This window comes from Mesoplodon bidens, assembly GCF_964165515.1.
Source record: "Mesoplodon bidens genome assembly, chromosome: 18".
NCBI lineage: Eukaryota > Metazoa > Chordata > Mammalia > Artiodactyla > Ziphiidae > Mesoplodon > Mesoplodon bidens.
The window spans coordinates 9,851,935-9,872,525 of NC_138175.1; the positions used below are offsets into that span (position 1 = coordinate 9,851,935).

Genomic DNA, 20,591 nt, shown 5'->3' on the forward strand with positions numbered 1-20,591 from the left:
GCTCTGAGCCATGACCTTTTGACACAGCATCCGCATTCCTGGGCCGGTCAAGGTCTTTTGTATCAGATGGATCCTGGCTGACTGAACTGGAGAAGGCAGCTAGGTGGAACTTGGGCTTCAGCTGTAACTTCTGCACTCCTGCTGGAGCGGTCAGTGAGCCCGGCTCAGGATCCGGATGAATCATCCCCGCCTGCTCTGGGCGTCCTCTGGGTGACACCCACCAGCGATGGTGAGAGACCTCTCCTAGCCGGAGATGTGAAGGGATTTGGGGCACTGGGACCCTGACACTGCTGTGAGCCCTGTGCTCTTGACAAGCCACACGCGAGACAACACAACACCCCGCGTGCCGGTGATATAGATTCACAGGCTGAACTCTTTCCTCTTTCCTGACATAATGCGCTGTGACACAGTGACAGAAGAGAGTGTTTGTGTGCATAAAACCCCCCATGGCCGACAGGAAAGGGAGACCTCCCCAGAGTTTGCCTGCCTTCCCGGAAGGAATCATGGGCGGATGTCACAGAAGCCTCTGCTGCTGGAGCTGAGGTCCCATGGACTTCAGCAGTTCTGAAATAAGGAACCCAAAAATGGGTGGCCAGGGCTTGGCTCCTGATGGAGTGGTGGTGGGGGGGCAGGAACTCAGAGACACTTGGATCTGGGCTTGGGTTCAGGGTTCTTTCATTTTGCCCAAATATTAGTCCATATTCTTTTTTTTTCTTTTTAAATTGGAGTACAGTTGCTTCACACTGTTGTGTTAGTTTCTACTGTACAGCAAAGTGATCAGCTATACAAGTACATAATATATCCCCTCTTTTTTTTGGATTCCTTCCAATTTAGGTCACCACAGAGCATTTCTTTTTAAACAATGGTTCATTTATTTATTTATTTATTTTTTAAAATTAAGTAACTTGGGCTTCCCTGGTGGCGCAGTGGTTGAGAGTCTGTCTGCCGATGCAGGGGACACGGGTTCGTGCCCCGGTCCGGGAAGATCCCACATGCCGTGGAGCGGCTGGGCCCGTGAGCCATGGCCACTGAGCCTGCGCTCCGCAACGGGAGAGGCCGCAACAGTGAGAGGCCCACGTACCGCAAAAAAAATAAAAATAAAAAATAATAATAATAATAATTAATTAATTAACTTATTTATTTGGCTGCACCAGGTCTTAGTTGTGGCAGGCGTGATCTTCGTTGCCGTGTGTGGCATCTTTTTTCTTTTCAGTTGCGGCGTGCGGGATCTTTAGCTGCGGCATGGGGGATCTTCATTGCTGGAGTGGGATCTTTAGTTGCGGCATGAGGGATCTAGGTCCCTGACCAGGGATCGAACCCAGGCCCCCTGCACTGGGAGGGCGGACTCTTAGCCACTGGACCACCTGGGAAGTCCTCCAGATTCTCTTAAAATGACAAATCAAGTCAGACTTGGATACTGGAACCTTGATGAGGCAACTGTAAAAAGCTATCAACTCTCCCTGTGCGTGTGATCCCTTCTTCTTCCTTGTTTTTCTTCTTTCTGTTACATCCCCTGCACACACGTTACCCGCAACGCCAGAGATTGATTGACAGATATCACAGAGGACATCACAAAAACGGACAAGGAAAATCTGACCACTTATAACACTGCTGTTCCAGATACGTGAGGATTCGCGTGGTATTTTTGGTAGAGGGATCCTGAGGGTCAGCTTGTATATTGTTAAATAAGCCAGTTGACTTATTTCAGAGGTATATCAACATTGCTCTGAAAATAGTTGATGCCAGGACCCTCTGCCAACCTGGGACATCACACAGGGCAGATGTTGGCCAATCACAGCCCAGGGGCCAATTCCAGCCTGCAGCCTGTTCTTGTAAATAAAGCTTTATTGGAACACAGCCACACCCATTCATTCCTTTATCTTCGGTAGCTGTTTTCACACTACAGCGGCAGAAGTGAGTAATTGAAAACAGAGATTACATGGCCTGTGACGCATAAGATATTAGCTATTTGGCCCTTTATAGAAGAATTTGCTGACTTCTGAACTAGAGAGTGGGGACTTCCAGTTTACCTGTTAAAGCTCCTAAGAAAGCCAAGCTCTGTTGAAGACAAACACGACACAAGGACGTGTGCCACGTGGTCATACTGGACTCATGGAAAAAACAGACACAGGCCAGCTCTCAAAAAAGATGGAAAGCTTCACCAGTCCCACCTTCGTGTCGTAGCTGAGATAACTCTACCTGCTATAACACATGAACTTCAAAGTCACTGAGGCCTAACACAAGTTTATCTCTTGTTCCTGTAATGCCTTACTGCCTAGAGGGAAGGCCTGCTCCATGCAGACATTCAGAGATCCAGGCTAGTTCCATCCTGAGGCTCATTCCATTGTTTAGAACTCAGTCACGTGACCACATCTAACAATTAGGGATGCGGCCAGGAGAAAAGGCAAAGAGGCTGGTGAACAGTTAGCTACAGGACCTATCCCAAGATCCTAACCTGTCCCATCTCTCCTCCCCTTCCTCCTCCTTTCAGAGCATCATGGTCTTTCCTATCAGAAAAGAAGGCACAGGCATATCCCTGCTCAGTCTTCACTGATAGACACATGATGTGTTATCCTCCCTAGGAGGAGATCCATCCTAACAGAATACTGTGTGATGCTCAACTCAAGAAAGAAGGCCATGTATCAGACATGTATGTTCATTTTCATTCTACTTGGCTACGTGTTGGAGTTAAGGATCTGTTCTGGGCAAAGAAAGTATTTAGTACATTGTTCACTTTACAACCCATAGAGGCACTTTTCCTATAACAATAAAATCATAAAATAGCCCTCTTGCATAGTTGGTGCTTTTTGCCACAGAATCTTTGATGAGGAAATAAGTTCAATTGTAACATTTCAATAACTTGTTTTGTTAAGTGTTTTCTAGGAATACTTTTGAGGCCAAATGTGTCGGCTACTTATATTAGCTTGGTTTAAAGTAGCTGTCTCCTATAATAGCACTGCTCCAGGTACTTTCTCCCCAGGACACCTGGACGTCTTTCAGGTGGTAGTGCCTTCAAGTCTTCAGCTCTGCAACCTAACTCTACAAGCCTTGACCTCAGTCCATCCACGTTAGGGTTGATAATACAGCTCACTTGGAAAAAATGAGCACAATCAGTTACAAACATTAAAATCTTTGACAACATACACACTATAACAGCTAGGCAATACTTTAAAAAAATAAATAAAAGGAGGCCATAGAAAGAGCCCAAGACCAGGAATGAGGAGACCCTGGTTGGAGCGCCTGCTTTTGCACCAGCTCCTTTGCTAAGCCCTTTCCTTCCTCAGCTCAGTGTAAACGGTGTAACCGTTTGGGTGTCCACAGTCTATCTTTCACAGATTCTATGAATCTGGGAAGAAATTCCTAACGGTGGAGTTTGATGTCTCAGTGGGAGTTATGTTTTAGAATGCCATTCTCAGTTTCAGTCCACAACAGCAAAAGGCCCACTTCCAGATCAGACTCAGGCTAAAGGAGAACCCACAATAAATATTTTGCAAAGGAAAACATAGGAATATATTATCCTGCCCCCAAAGGGAGCCCCGATGACTGCTTCTCCAACAGCAAATGGTTTTATAAGCAATCAGCGTAATTTTATTATTTCAAGTACTGTTCACGACATTGCCACGAAGAAATCACAATTTGATGAAATTAATTTAGCCATCACGGGAAGGATAAAGAGAAGCTCAGAAGGGTATTCATTGGATAAATAAAATATAGTTTAGAAGAGAATATTATGGTAATCGCCATGTATTAATGCAAACTTCTTTAGGGTTTGCAGGATTTAAAGGCACATTTTCTCCCAACTAAATAAACATACATATTTGAGGAGCCTGGTCTAAAGTATTAACAGTCTGTCTGCGGCAGAAATATTAGTCCTCTCCTCTTCTGCCTGCTTCTGTCAGGAAGCCAGAGAGCATACGACGGCAGCGCTAGCTAACCATGTAATTGATAACTCCTTACTCGACTCACTGTGAGAATCTGTCAGTTAAGGTCTAAAGATACATACACACCACTATGAAAATGGACTTACACAAGCCTGTCTGCGGCCCAGGAAGGGCCTGAATGCGGTCGACATCCTGCTACTTAATTGGTCGGGGCTGGCTAACCAGCACACACGTGTATTCTAGCGATGGCTTGCTGTACTATGACTCTTTTTGACAGACCTATTTAGTGAGGAGGAGATTTTTTTTTTTTCCCCCAGATAATTGCTCAAAATCATGCTTTCAAAGTCAAAGTGATTCGAAGTTGCCTGTCTGTATTTTGCAAACACACAAGTTGGAAGGAATGCAAATGCACATCCCTATGTCTCAGGCAGATGCACAACAGAGGCTGTTTTTGTGTTTTGTTTTTCCTCCTCGGAGCGATGAAGAAGGCATTCAAATCCCACAGGGTTCAGACCAAGCCTGGTGTGGCTTCTTTGAGGCCAGAACCCACAGAAGGCATGAGTCACCCAACTGGGGCCTGGGGCCCATCAGGGAGCGATGGTGAATCTGACAACCCGCCAGTGAAACACCGGGACTCTCAATGCCCTTGGAGGGCTTGCCCAGCAGAGCAGAGGGTGGCAGCATTCAGATCTACGGGATGTTTGGAGGAGCCATTGAACCTTTCGAGTGGCGCCTGGCAGAGTGAACACAGCCAAGTGCTTCGAAATTAAACCATCTTCAGGGTGGTGCAGGGAAATGACATCACTCCTGTACTCTGCCCCTCATCATAACGAGAGAGCTGTGTGTATCTACCTCTAGGGGCTCTTGTGGATTTAAAGGACACTCACGAGGAAAATCACCCTGAACCTGGATGTACAGACATCTCCTGGCTTCGTCCCTGCTCCCTCCCCTGGGCTTTGAAGGCTTCTGTTGGCATTCCCCCCTTCCCCCGCCTCCCTTGGCATTTTTGAATATTCACATAGAGACCATGAAATGGCTCAGGCATTAACAAGCACCAAGAAATTCTAATAAGGGAAGAAGAGAGAAGTGCTGGGAGGTGTGGATGAAGCAGTTTCTGAGGGCGAGCACGCCAGTGATGACGTCATGTACACCACGAGCAGATTTCAGGAAAGTCCAGGAGCCCAGGGTCCTCCCTGTGAGGGCAAGGGCTTGACAGCCCTGAATCCACAGGAATAGCTTTCAGGAGGCTTCGAGGGCCCTGGAAAGTACTATTGCATTAGGTACGGAAATGCCCATGACCATGCAGCAAAGAGCCCCTTGGCGTAGATCCTTAGGATCTACGTGCAAATCAAGAATCAAAATGTGAGGTCAGTCCCGGGACCTTATATAACTCTATCTTGACATTTCTGAAGGTAAATAAAACTGAGAAAATGTGACCTTTCTCCCACTGTAGGAGCACAATCCCACAGAATTATAGAACCCTACTCTTTAAAACTTAGAGACGGCTTTCAAGAAGATACTCTCCCACTCTGCGTTTTCAGAAGATGGTGAAAACGAGCTCTTCCGCAAAAAAGCTTATTTGAAAGGCAGTATGTTTAGTAGCTAAACCAGGACTTCTCTCTCCCTGGGAGAACTGAGCTGAATAAGGAGATCTGGTCCCACGTTCAAGGTCAAAATTTGGATCCTGACTCAAAATGCCACGCCTGGTTCCCATGACTCTTTAACTATGGGACGATCAGACGTGCTATTATTTTCCACATTGCCAGGATACCCAAATAGGACCCTGCGAGATGGCAGCAGGTAAAAATGCTTTGTAAACCACTAAATAAATATATAAATAAATAATTACTATTTTCATTGAGGCTGGATGGCCGGGCAGTCAATTCAATTAACTGCGGCACAATGAACTGTAAAAGTTGAGGTTTGGCTCTGACATTGCCAATTCAAGCGGCATCGCGTAGGCTCGGTTGCAGCAAGAGAACTGTGAGAATAAAATTAGCCATAAACGTGTTTATCGGACGTATTTTAAAACATGAGAAATGGGAAACGCTGAGGAAAATGAGTCACGTTTGGCACACTCTGCCTCCGTTTCTCCGTCTGTAAAACAGAGCTAATGTGTCCTACTTCGCGATGAAGATGGAAGACCCCAGTGGCTGTAAAGGTGAAGGGTAATGACGGTTCAGCATGGGTTTGGGGTGGGAGTCTGGAGACAGCGAGGCCACGGGCTGACTGAGCCCACACAATACCTCCAGTTTTATCAGTCACGTCTCTTGGATGAGGGCGAACTCACCAATGAAGTTGTTCTCTGGAGATGCTGCCTGCCACCTCCCAGGCTAAGAAAGAAAGGCAGAAGCTGTGGGCCACCAGGGACCCTCCCAGGCACCTCAGCATCTCCTGTCTCAGGTAGGCTGCACGGGTATCGAGAAACGAGTGCTGCTTGTCGTAGGGACCTCTGAGGAGCAACACGCCCCGCCCCCTAATTAGTAGAAGCTTCCACGTGACACATCTCTGCTTGCTGGGCTGGTTGGAACTTTTGTGAAACCCCTCCAGGAGGCTCAGCCAGGTCATACTGATTCTGGACACTGAGGGCCTTTAACCTGCCCCTGATCCAGTCCTAAGCCAAAGCTGGCTGGAGGGAGGATGCCCTTACCCAACACAGTGGCTACAGCGTCAAAGCACCTCCACGGAGGAGCCCATCGCCCACCTACCCCGAAACAGATACACAAAGGGCTCATTGCCTCAGCACTGCCATTTTAAAAAATTTTAGAGAAACACTTCCGCTGCTAATTTTACACTCACAATGTCCCTTGGAACCATCTTAGTTCTTTCTCTTAGCTGTAACCGAGTCTACGTGACGTTGTGGGAACTGGCAACAATACTATATTGTTGCTGATGTTTGTAATAGTAGCTGTTTTTACTTGGAGCTGCAACAATTCCTAACTAAAAGAAAGAAAAAAAGACTAGAAGGAAATCAACTAAAATACAGGGGTTAATGTTCTTTGCAGCACTATTTACAATAGCCAAGTCATGGAAACAACCTAAATGTCCATCGACGGATGGATGGGGAAAGAAGATGGGGTACATATACATACAATGGAGTACTGCTCAGCCATAAAAAAGAACAAAATAATGCCACCTGCAGCAACATGAATGGACCTAGAGATGATCATACTCAGTGAAGTAAGTCAGAAAGAGACAGACAAATATCATATGATGCCACTTATATGTGGAATCTAAAATATGACACAGATGAACTTATTTACAAAACTCACACACAAAGAGAATAGACTGATGATGGTTGCCAAGGGGGAGGGGGGGTGGGGGAGGAATGGACTGGGAGTTTGGGATTAGCAGATGCAAACTATTATATATAGAATGGATGAACAACAAGGTCCTACTGTAGAGCACAGGGAACTATATTCAATATCTTGCAGTGAACCATAATGGAAAAGAACATGCAAAAGAATGTATATATATGTATAACTGAATCACTTTGCTGTACAGTAGATATTAACACAACACTGTAAATCAACTATACCTCAATAAAATAAATTTTAAAAAATAAAATAAAATATAGGGGGGCTTCCCTGGTGGCGCAGTGGTTGAGAGTCCGCCTGCTGATGCAGGGGACACGGGTTTGTGCCCCGGTCCGGGAAGATCCCACGTGCCGTGGAGCAGCTGGGCCCATGAGCCATGGCTGCTGAGCCTGCACGTTCGGAGCCTGTGCTCTGCAACGGGAGAGGCCACAACAGTGAGAGGCCCGCGTACCGCAAAAAAAAAATAATAATAAAAAAAATTAAATAAAATATAGGGGTTATCTCTGGGTGTTGGGTCTGTGGATGGCTTGTTTCACCTCTCTGTGTGCTTCTTGCTCTGTGCTTTCAAATGTTCTAAAATGACATGGATTCTTTTTGTCAGCCCTTTGGGGTGACCCACAGTTCACGCAACGTAGAACACCATGAGCCCTGCATGGTCATCTGGGGCAAAAATATACTTGCTGTGTCTCAACTCAAAAACAGGAGATTGGAATTCTGAGCAGCTGGGACCAAGGCCACCCACCAAGGGGGCCACAGGCTACTGAAGGTAGATGCAGTTTTTTATATCCTGATCTCATTCCAGCTTGAAGATGTGGTGGGGATAAGGGGAAGAGGAGATGAGAGGGAGATCAAAATGTAGCTGAGAAAATAACAAGGTTTGCAGAGGTTGTGGGGAAACTGGAACCCTTGGACATGGCTGGTGGGAAGGCCAAAATGGTGCAGCTACTATGGAAAACAGTTTGGCAGTTCCTCAGAAGTTCAACACAGAATCACTAGACGATCCAGCACTGGGTATATACCTAGGTCTCTATTCAAAAGAATTGAAAGCAGGTGTTCAAACAAATACTTGCACATGAATGTTCATAGCAGCACTATTCACAGTAGCCAAAAGGTGGGAATAACCCAAATGTCCATCTATGGATGAATGGATCAATCCAATGTGGTATAAACATCCAATGGAATAGTATTCAGCCAGAAAAAGGAATGCAGTACTGACACAGGCTACAACGTGGATGAACCTTGAAAACTTTATGCCAAGTGAAAGAAGACAGATGCAAAAGATCACATATTGTATGACTCCTTTTATACAAAATGTCCAGAAGAGGCAAATCCATAGAGACAAAAAGCAGATAGGTGGCTGCCAAGGGCTGGGAGGAGGGAGAAAAAGGGAGTGACTACTTAATGGATAAAAATGGTTTTATTGTGGAGTGGTGGAATACTGTGGAACTAGATAGAAGCGGTGGTGGCACAAAATGATGACGGTGCTAAATGCCACTGAATTGCTGACTTCAAAAGGGTTCACTTTAGGTTATGTGAATTGTACCTCAATTGAAAAAAAACAAGTAGAAAAAAATAGCACACCTGAAGTTTGCTTGCCTGTAGGTGTGTCTGCTGTTTCCCAGAAAGCACCCTTCCCAGAGGGGAGCTGGGGGTGAGGGTCACATCTGGGAGCGTGTGTCTGCACAGGGCAGGGGAGGGGGGCCTGCAGGACGGCCAGAGGCTCGCGGGTGCCTTCCCCAGCCTTGGACACCCAGCGGCCAGGGCTGACCTCCTAGACTCTGCTGGAATTTCCTTCCTCTGAGCCCTCCCAGCAGGCTCAGCTTTCACCATTTTCCTTCTTCCAGCCCCTCACACCTACCACTTGTGTTTATATAAAAATTATATATGAAGCTCCTTAGAGAAAAAGGAATGAAGAAATTCCCCCAGCTGGGGGCCTATGTGGAGGGGGTGGGGGGTCTGTGGTGGGTTTCTAGGAAGGAAAACTCAAGTCGGGGGAGCGGGGCAGGCTCATTCAGCCAGTCTCCTTATGGCTTCCGGTGTTTGATTTGATTGGGGGTAAAGGACGAGGACAGGAATAGCGCCAACCCAAGAGCTTCTGTTAGGCAAATAAATCTTATCGGGAGGGTTTCAGGGCCTCTGAGGATCTACTAGGCCTCCTGGTTCCCCGTGGGAGGCCGTTCAGATTCAGGGCCTGAACCTATCTGACAATCACTGTTCTTCCGAGTCCTTGGTGGCTTGCCTGCCTGCGTAAGTCTTGCCCGAAAGAGTGGTTCCAGACCACCTCTTGATTCAAAGATGTGTAGGGGACCTGAAGTACCACTTAGAGGGGCAACAGGAGGATAAAGTGGCTGTTATAAGAAATTGCCTGAAGGCCGCAGAGTTGCTATGATGTACGTGTGTGCCGACCTGATTCTCCCAGACCAGAGGCAACTTCTCGAATGAGCTTGTGCACTCATTCAACACAACAAAACCAACCAACCAACCAACCAACCAACCGAGGGGTCAAATCTTAACCAGCTGCTTCCTTTCGGGTGGGACTAAGATAAAGAAAGGGACATGGGGTGGGGCACACATATTTCGGAGATAACGACCCTTTGCCCTCCCTTCTCACGTCTGAGTCAGGCACTGAAGAGACACAGCAAACATCAGCATAAATGAAGATTGGCCTCATGGAAAAGTATTGAAAATGGAAGTTGCAGTCACGAGACCAAGTGCTGGGGAGAGGGAAGGAATAAATGTCCGCCACCCCTGCCCCAGTATGCCCGGGCATCTTCTCTTTGTTATTTATTTTGGCGTCGTGCTACTCCAGGGGCGGCGGGCAGTCTTACTGGTATGGATGTTAACGCCTGGAGGTGCCCAGGCCATGGTGCTCACACGTTGAGGCTTTCCTGACCTAGATCCGCAGCCCAGCTACATCCTTGAGGCTGAGGTTTCATCCTTGAGGCCAAGTGTGCCCGCTCCTTCCATGGCATCAGGTTTTCATCCTCTGCCACGTGGGTCCCTTCTTCAGAAATGACTTGCTCTGTTGGCCTCCCAGGCTACCTGTATCGCGTGCCGGGTGGCTCTGTTTGCCACAGGTCCACACACATCACGTGCTCCGGATCTGAGACTCTGACCACACAACCTTGAGCGCTGGGGGTGGCGTGAGGACCCGGCAGACCAAGAGCAAAAGCAGCCTCATTGGTTCTCATTTCCAAACTGCCTGAAAGGGCTTCCCTGGTGGCGCAGTGGTTGAGAGTCTGCCTGCCGATGCAGGGGACGCGGGTTCGTGCCCCGGTCCGGGAAGATGCCACATGCCGTGGAGCGGCTGGGCCTGTGAGCCATGGACGCTGAGCCTGCGCGTCCGGAGCCTGTGCTCCGCAACGGGAGAGGCCACAACAGTGAGAGGCCCGCGTACCGCAAAAAAAAAAAAAAAAAAGCCTGAAAATGAAGGACAGAAAGAAGTAGGTGCGTTTCACAAGATGCGGCGAGATTAGCAAAGCCCTTACTCATCCCTCCATCCATCCATCCATCCCTCCCTCCATCCAAAAAACAGTGACTGAGTGCCTTCTCTCGTGCCAGGAACCATGCAGGACATCCAAGGATGGGCAAAGAAGACCCAGTCTTGAAATCTGTATTTGCACAGAAGAGCGTTCCTTAATGTTGCTGGACCCTGGAGCGGGGGAAGGGGCCAAATGCAATGTTGTAAGGAAGTGGTATCTCCGAGGGGGCTTTTCACAAGGTCCCGGAGCACTGGCAGCTCGAAGGGCGGGAGGACGTCCAGTGAACCAGGGTGGCGGGGACCCCGGGTGGGGGAGGGGTGACAGGTGGCTGCTGATATTGTTGGCAGAGGAGGTTTGCTCCCGATGGGGAAGGACCTGTGGATTCGGGAGCCAAGGGTCTTGCCGAATCCCTCCCACGCTCCACAAGGCTGCCAGGATTGTTCTAAAAATTGAATCCTATCACTGTGTCGATTTCCTTGTTCATAAGTCTCAAGTGGCTCCATGTTGCTTATGGATAAAGCCCTTCTCTACACCATGCGTTCCGATGGGGGCGGTAACACCTCCCGGGGTGGGGGTGAAAACTGGTTCTGGGGGAGGCAAGGCAGGAGAGGAGAAAAACTGTTTGCCGTTTGAATGTTTAAAGCACAGCTGTGCATACAGTAGAGAAACAGACATGCAGTGTATCTGTGGTACTGAAATTTTGTGGGCGGGGGCGATTAGGAAAATCATGTCTGAAAAGCCTCCTGGGGGTGGGAGGCGAGAATGAAATAAAACGCTGACAAAGACCCTAGGCCAGGGTTTCTCACCCTCAACACTATCTACATTTGGGCTGGGACAATGCTCTGCTGCTAGGCCCTGTCCTGTTCATTGTAGGATGTCAAGCAGCATCCCTAGCTTCCCCTCCTTAGATGCCAGGAGCCCTGTCTCCTGACTTGCAACAAGCAAAAATGTTTCCAGCGTTGCCAGACGTCCCCTGGGAGTAGGAGTTCAGCCCCAGGTGGGGACCCCTGGATTAGGTGAGGTCCTTCTTGGAAGCGCTCATTCAACAAGAACTAGATTATAAAGCTTAACCATGTTGGATTTTGCGGGAGTTGGGGGGTGTCTTTTATGGGCAGCCATACATTCTGAGGGAGCGCCAGGCAGGTCTAGAGTTGAAATGCAGAATGACCAAGTAAAAGGAGAGACCCAGCCGTGCCAGTGAGAGAGGCCTTTCCAGGAAGGTCTCATCAGGAGAGTGGCAGGGCTTAGGGAGCAAGGCCAGCAAGCCTAGAAAAGTCCATCTCTCTCTGTGTCCGGAGAGGCCTCATTAAATTCCGTGACTGCACTGGTGGAGCGTCACTCGCAGCTGTGAATTTCAAGGCCTCCCTGGGCCTCCTGTGGACAGGAAGCTGGGGTAATAAATTATCTCCGCTTCCTGGCTTGGGTTGTGGACCTTGGGAGGTTACACCCTAAACACCCCATCTGAAGGGCGGAAAGCTGGGGGACCCAACACCAGAGAGACGGAGCATGGGTCTCCGTTTCGGCCACGTGTAACTGCCAACAGCATTAGCCATTTAAGTTGAGCAATTTCTATCAGGTAAGGTTCCCTGTGAGAGTAACATTAGGCTTTTGCTGAATCAAAAAAAAAAATTGCAATAATTCCTCGTGCGTCACATGATACTTTTAAAAATAATATATGGCTTATTTTGGTGGATAATCATAATACTGGGGCCTGGTTCTGGAAAATGGAGCCTCACCTCACTGCAGAACTTGAGTCTGAGTGATTTCCTTCTTTCCTAAGGCTCTTTGCAAAGCGAGTGCAGCATGACGCAAATGTTAGGGGAGAATACACGTGCTGTTCAATTAAGACGTTTATTGATGTGACGCATAAAACTCTCCTATTTTATTATCTGGACTGGAAGGTGGTTATTTCTTTATCTGCTTTGCTTCTGTGAGGCTGTGGGATCCTTAAGAGATGGTTTTTCTCTTGCACAAATCCAAAAGAATCAGTCCTCTGATGAGTGTGCCTTCCTTTTTTCTTCGTTCTACATTCCTTCATTCTGTAACTCCTTCCTTCTTTTCCCTCCTTCTGTATTCCTGTATTAACTAGGTTGAGTCTTCTTGCTGGAGTTTGATTTGTGAAATCACACCGCACGTTCAGGGGCAGAAGTGGGTAGAGTACATATTGTAAAGGCAAGGTGTTTTGAGAAAGGTGAAACATTTTAGAAGGTCATTTCAAACATTCAACATGAATGTTGTGTGAGTTATGTCTTGCCAGGGAAAAAGAAAGCAAACTAATAGTACAAGTATCTTGAAATAATCCTAGGACTGGTCATATTAAAAGAAATAAACGAGCTGATGGAAAGAAAAGCAAAATCCTACGCATGCATATTTCTCCCTAGCTGGAAAAAGAAATTTCCCAATTCTGTTTACCAGCGGAAGTGCGGGCCGTGGGCTCACAAGGCTTAGGGTTGCTGCTCCCACCTTCTCGCCCCTGCTTTCCTATATGCATACGAACCTGTGCTGCTGAAGACAGAAATACGTTCATTTACTTTTTCCTCAGGGACAGATTTCTCAATCAAACTCAGAATTCAAACTTTCATTTGCTAAGACAGTGCTTTGGAAAACCAACCAAAGCAAAGCAAGGCAGACAATAACAAGACCCTAAGGTTTATTCTCGTACAATTTGAGAGACTTAGCCAGAAAGAAAAACTCTAAAAAAGAGAGAGAGAGAGAGAGAGAGAGAGAAGCCTCCCTGTGCACCAGATATATTACTACAGATATCTGAAGAAATTGACAGATATTTTAAGAACACACAAGTTCCTTTTTGGTTGGTTAATTATTTAGTAACTCTTTGCTGTTGTTTAAAAAGTGGAGATCATTCTAGAAGATTGTTTTTCTTCCCTTTATCACCTTCCCAGTTTTCCCAGCTGCTTCCACCAGGGAACTTAAGTACCCAAACGCCAACATGACAGCCCGACTTCTGCAAAGAGGCTTAATTACTCATTACAAGATTCCATCAACACAAGCTCCGGTCTGTGGTTTTGTAATAAAGGCCGTTATCTTTCCTTGGATTTTTCACTCCTTCATAAAGGAGGATGTGGCAGAGATTTCCACAACCCCACTTCAGATGGGAAGGGAATGAGAGGATTGTAATGCATGAATTTGATGTCATTAACAATGCTGACAGCTGTTTAATCCCAATGGAAACAACAGCTGAGTCCCAACTGCGGGAAAAATAATTAACTCTTCAGTGCATTCCGTGGAAGGTATCATATGAATCAATTACGGGTCTCGTGCCTTTACCTGCAGTTTTTGTCAATTACTCAGCCATTTGGTTGGGAGGCTCCGGCTCTAATAAAATGACAGGAGGCCCTTACAGGCTAGGAGACTTGTTAAGTTCAGAGACCAGATTTATTAAATGGGCCTGTTCTAAGTTTGCCATTAATTAAAATTAAGAACCATTTTTTTAATGCTTCCACTGAATTACGGAGCATAATGAACTAAAGTAAAAGGAAATACTAAAGGAGGAGACCTGGGTGACCCAGTGTCAGAGAGGAGAAGGTGGCTGAGCTGAAAGGGGAAGAAAAATAGGCTCTGTAGCCGAAACAGAAACACAGGGTGGGATGTGCAGCACCCATGCTCCTTTATGACATGTGCCACTTAATTTAAATGGAACATTTAGACACCTGCCAGTGACGGTAAATTTGCTACTTTTTCACCCATCCTCCCCCAGAGATGATCAGTCTCTGTCTTCTAGGCTTCAGGTTCTCTCTCTTTTTTTTTTTAACCCCTGCCTGATGACTGATATCCTTCCGGTGACTATTTCTACTGCTTTTAATTTGTAAAATATTACAGATATAAATAACGTCTAATTAAGATCCTGCTCTGTAATATGTGGCCCTCACTTCACAGCCCCCATCTAATAAAGCACTCCTGGATCCTTTCCATTCATTTATAATGCGAGGCTCTGAGCAGATGTCTTAAGTATTCAATGTTACAAACAGCAGCATTACATGAATTTAAATCTGGCTCTTTGTCTGAACACCCCTCCGAGTGCGGCAGCTGATGTCCGGGGAGCCCTGTTTCATCTGGAAACGACGTGGCTCCGCCACCTGCCCTAAGCTGCCTCTTTGCTGGTACCCGGGGAACAACCTGCTCTCTCCCAAGAGGACTGAGGGTGGAAGGGGAGACCTTCCATCAGATCAGTTTGCTAAAGTGACAGGTGGAGGGAGACAGTTCTGTGTAAACAGCAGGTGGACACACTCTGACCCTGCCTGGGAAGAACTGTAATGCTCGCTCTCTGAGTGAGTGCTGGATGTTCCCAGTGGATCTTAAAGCCGACAATGTCTGTGCTGTTATGACCATTTTATTGATGAGGCAACTGAGATCTGGGGAAGAGAAATGAATTCAACTTCTCTCTTGTTAATATTCTACCTAAATGGAACTAAACAGACGTGTGTGTAAAATCCTCAGGTAAGGTTTGAAATCCAGTATCATAAGAACAGGATACCAGAGATGCAGCTTAACACCTGAACTAGAAATAAAAAATCCTAGGGGATACAGGGGATAAACTAACTATAGGTTTCTGTCCGTCCAGCACACTGTCCTTACTTTTTCTTTTTTTTCTTCTGGGAAACACACTGTATTCCAGTTGATCCTGTGGGTCAGTTAGGGTGTTCTATTCCCTTTCCATGATAGGAGACTCATGACCTTGGCTGGCTCATTGAATAGCCTATCTCTTAAAAAAAATTTATTTTTATACAGCAGGTTCTTACTAGTTCTGGATTTTATACATATTAGTGTATACATGTCATTCCCAATCGCCCAATTCATCCCACCACCACCACCACTACCCCCGCCGCTTTCCCCCCTTGGTGTCCATACGTTTATTCTCTACATCTGTGTGTCTATTTCTGCCTTGCAAACCGGTTCATCTGTACCATTTTTCTAGATTCCATATGCGTTAATATACGATATTTATTTTTCTCTTTCTGACTTAACTTCACTCTGGATGACAGTCTCTAGGTCCATCCACATCACTACAAATGACCCAATTTCGTTCCTTTTTATGGCCGAGTAATATTCCATTGTATATATGTACCACATCTTCTTTATCCATTCGTCTGTCGATGGGTATTTAGGTTGCTTCCATGACCTGGCTATTGTAAACAGTGCTGCAATGAACACTGGGGTGCATGTGTCTTTTTGAATTACGGTTTTCTCTGGGTAGAACAGCCTATCTCCTGAGCACAGTGACTGACTCATGGATAAAGCATGTGGTCTAAACTGGGCTAGAATCTTCCCTGGGATACAGATATTCTGGGAGGAAATGAGGACTGCTTTACTGTTATTAATATCATATGACAATGGGAGACTAGTCCTTCTGGCAGCCATCTCTTCCACCAGTAGACAAAATCTGCTACAGAAGTAAGCCAACAGAGACCACCACAGCCAAAGGATGCAAACAGACAAATAATCTGATTATACAGTTGAGCTCCTGGATCCAGCTATGCCTGAAGCCATAGCTCCAAGACATTCTAGCACATGAACCAATCCACTTCCTTTCACCATAAACTATGTTTAATTGCCACCAAGAGTTTGAGTAACATGGGATTAGAGAGGAATGAATAGCACTCCATAAAAGTTCTGCATATGGCATATCATATACTATTTTTCTAAGTTGTGGTCTCAAGTTAATTCTCAGCAAATTTCTCAAAACTCAGGCATCAGCCATGTTCTTTCTTAGCTCCATGCCCTTCCCCATGCTGTTCCTTCTACCTCACATGGCTTACTGTTCCGCTTCCCTACTTGGTGAGTTTCTACCTAGCTCAAACATAATCTCTTGGTTGCAATTTTCCTTGGTTTCACTAGATAGTATCAGTTTTCCCCCAAATAAACTATGAGCTGTCTAGAGTAAGACTCACATCCTACTCATGGTATGTTCTCAACAACAAGTACCACACTGGGCATGAGGTCACTATAACTGATATTATTCAAAAATAACTCACAGTGAACTGGAAATTCTGCCTTCAAGGAGGCTTACACTGTGCTGGAGAGCAGGGGAGGGAGACAGAGAATCAAAATTATAACAGGGCACGGAAAAATCCGATTCTATAATTGAGAGTCAACACAATCATACTGGTATGAAAAGAGGTAATGGCTTCAAAGGTTGCATTAACAGAAGTAGGATGCTTGGGGTGGAGGTGAAAGGACCATCCCACTGTGTGCTGCTCGGCCCCACCTGGATCTCTGCCCCAGCCCCCAGACTTAAATGGGGACACTGGAGGGGCCTGAGCATCAGACTGGTTGAATGACATCATGGTTTTCGTATTACAGTTAATAGCTTTACTGAGATAATAACTCACATACTACACAGTTCACCCACTTAAAATGTACAACTCAATGGTTTTTACTATATTCACAGAGTTGTGCAATGATCATCCAATTTCACAACATTTTCATGATCACAAAAGGAATCCTGTTCCCTTAGCTGTTATCCCTCCAACCCCTCCATGCCTTCTCATCTCTAGGCAACCACCTACCTACTTTTTGTCTCTAGTTTTGCCTCTTTTGGACATTTCCTACAAATGGAATCATATGGTCTTTGTGACTGGCGTCTTTCACCCAGTCTAATGTTTTCAACATACTATTTTGTTGTTGTTAAAGCAGCAGGAACCTCCCTTTTTCATGAACAGTAGTTCAGGTGGAATCCAACAATGTAAGATAAATAAGGGAGAAATGGTACTGGTTGGAAAAGCAGGAGGGGAGTCCTGAGTTTTACTTTTTTGACTTTATCCCTTGACATACGTATCTACGGACAAGGGCCCCTGGGACCAGGGAGCTGGGCCACTTACCAGGTCCCAGGTAGCCCATCTGGACATAGAGAGATCTATTTTGTTGTACTTTTGAGAGCAGAAAAAAGCAGTGCTGTTTCAAGTCTTTTTTTTGTTTTTTAATTTTAAGAAACTGCCTTCTCCATGAAGGGGTGTGATGTGAAAAACATGCCGAGTCCCCTCTTATGGTAACACTGCACTTTGCAAATGGCTCGGATCCAATCCAATTGAACATAATAAAATGAAACAATCTGTGCTATCTCCACTAGCTTTAATCTTTACCACGCTAATGATTCCTAAAGCCCATGAGCACAGTTTAAGAAAAAAAAGAAGAAGAAAGAAAAGACACGCTCTGCTCTGCTGTTATCAGCCTTCTTGGCAGCTGGGGCTAGTGCTCATTTCACCATCAACAGGGTCCTTGGGAAGGAAGCCCACCCCACTGCTTCGAGGTCAAAGTTGGTATGTGAAGTGAACTGGTCACAGTCACTGTGCCATCCCTGTGCTACCCATGGTTAATGAGGGACACGGAATGGTATCCATAACTAAGATGGCTGCCCCATTCTGCAAGGTTGGCGAGAACTCCCCGGGGACCTGTTTGGTCATCACCAGGACCTGGCCTCTCTGGCGATTAGCAATGACATTGTCTGTCCATCCACGCAGACTTGTCCAGGGCTCAGAGCTCGTGGTCCCTGCCTTAGAACCTCTATGGAACCTAGGGCCTATATGGGTAGGGCTGTGGGGTAGAGTTTCTGGAGAAGGCATGGAAATAACTCATTCGCTCGCTCCCTCATTCACCCACATCTATGGATCATCTCCTACAGACCACGCACGATGCTAAGGCCAGAAATGAGAGGATGAGTCAGGTCCAGTCCTTGCTCTTAGAGACCCCAGAGGAAAGGGAAATTAAACAGCGAGACAGACGTATTTTTCACATATTGCGGTAAGTACTGAATAAGAAGTGAAACACCAGACTGTAAGGGCGGGGGTGGAGGGCAAGCTCCCTGTTCCCTCCCCCGGCTCCTGCGGCAGCTGCTGGGTCCCAGCGTACTGGAATGGGGCCGATTGATGGGAAGCCGCCCCCATCTTCTCCCATCTTGCTCCCTTTCCCCGCTTTTATGGATCCTCCACACTTGGAACTCTGTGCCATCACCTGCAGCAGTCAGCTCCTGACTTTCACCCTGACCCTTCATCCAGTTGGAACCCAACGCGCACCGGATCTCCTAAGTCAAATCTGTATGGTTTCTGTCTTGGCCGTCTCCTCTGGTCAGTTGCCCTTGAAAGCCTAGGAGGTCGGTGGGACTGGTCACTTCCCGATTGTTCAGGGGTGGATTCATCCACTTGGAACATATTTTGGTTCACGAGCTTGCCTCTTCCCTTCCAGGTACGATTCAGTGATGATGAGCTTCTCAGAGAAGCAGCTGAGCTGGGGAAAATGGGCTGAAACGCGTACTGGGTATTTCAGGGGCTGGTGAGTGACTGGGGAATGTTCTAGAAGGGGAAAAACTGCAATAGTGCATGAAAGGAAGCCTTTGGATGATCTCTGTGTATTCCATAGATCCTTCCTCCATTAAGGCAATAATAGTCATTGGTAATAAAAATAATAAATGATTACTAAGCCCTTACTATGTGCCAGACATATTCCACATGCTTTATATACATTAACTCCTTCAATCCTCCCAACACCTCTATGAAGTTGCCATTATTATTTTCCCATTTCACAGACTGGAAACTGAGGCACAGAGCCGTGAAGAAATTTCCCCAAAGTAGGACACGTAGGACACAGGATTGAACCCAAACCATCATTTCTGAGGATACTGACATGCCATTAAAATAACTGTATAATATATTTAAGCCCCTTTAAAAAAATGTACACTCTTTACTCACTAATTCTCCTTCTGGAAATCTAATCTTAGGAAATATTTGAATATTAGGTATCATATTTATTAGTCTAAACCACAAGTTACTTTTTAGCCTTATTTATGGTACGTAAAATCTGGAAGCAATGTAAATTTTCAGTATTAGGGGACTAGTTAAATAAACTAGAGTATTACCCATAAATGGAATTTATAGCCATCATTACAAATGACATTCATGAATAGTCAATAATCTAATGCAATTGTGTTACAACGGCAAGGTAAAATGCAAAACTGAAACTTCTATAGACAGTATGATGAAATGTCTTTGGATATCGGGGTAGGGGATGCACAGGAAAGAAATCATTTTCCATGTGGTTCCATCCAAAGCAGCCATCAGGAAACGATTAATTTCTGGGGAAATCTGTTATCTACTCTTAACCCATAGTCTCCCAACCCAGTGACTCAAGAAAAGTCAACCTGGTACTTTTTTCTTTTTCTGAGATATTTCACGTGGAAAAATAAATGATATCAGAGGGTGTAATATCTCAGTTGGATGGGTAAACCTAGGCTCTTTAGCTCACAGAAAAAAAAAGAAACCAAGCAAAAAAGCTTTGAATTCTCAGTCCTGCTCATGCAGTGCATCCGGAATTGATGAGGCACACAGATAGCATCTGGAGATAACTTTTTTCTACTTGTTCTCAAGCTCAGAACCAAATCACAGCACCTTCCTCCACCCGCTCTGCTTTAGAGCAAATTGAGACCAAATTAGATCACCCGTTTAAACGTCCAATTGTATAAACCACAGCAATATCGTTTGGGAAAATCTAATAGTCTTAATCTAAGAACTGCTCCTATGCCCACAGCAGAATCAAACAAATAATCAATAAGCCTCTACATATTATAGCATCACTGAGGGAAGAGAGAGGGAAGAGCAGTTTGTGTTTGCAGAGGGAGCTGCTTAGGTGAAATCAAGTCACAATTCAGCAAGGACAAAACAAACAACAGCAACAACAACCAAACTGGGATGAGTAAAATAGTTTTTTCTATAGTCTTTAGCAGTTCCAGAATCTTCTGGTGGGAAGTGTTAGATCATGAATCTGAATGAAGCAGGTATTTTCCTAGGCATTTAAAAATCTCATTCAATTGTCAACAACAACTCTATGGCATTATTATTATCAACCCCATCTTACTGTTGAACAAATCTGAGGTTCAGAGAGGTTAGTTCGCTTGCCCAAAGTCA

General features: G+C 45.8%; 1 protein-coding gene across 1 annotated transcript in view; it reads right to left on the reverse strand.

Moving 5' to 3' along the window:
• The window catches only part of WWOX (WW domain containing oxidoreductase), a 983,360-nt gene that overhangs the window by 216,446 nt on the left and 746,323 nt on the right, over positions 1-20,591 (reverse strand). The window lies entirely within an intron of this gene.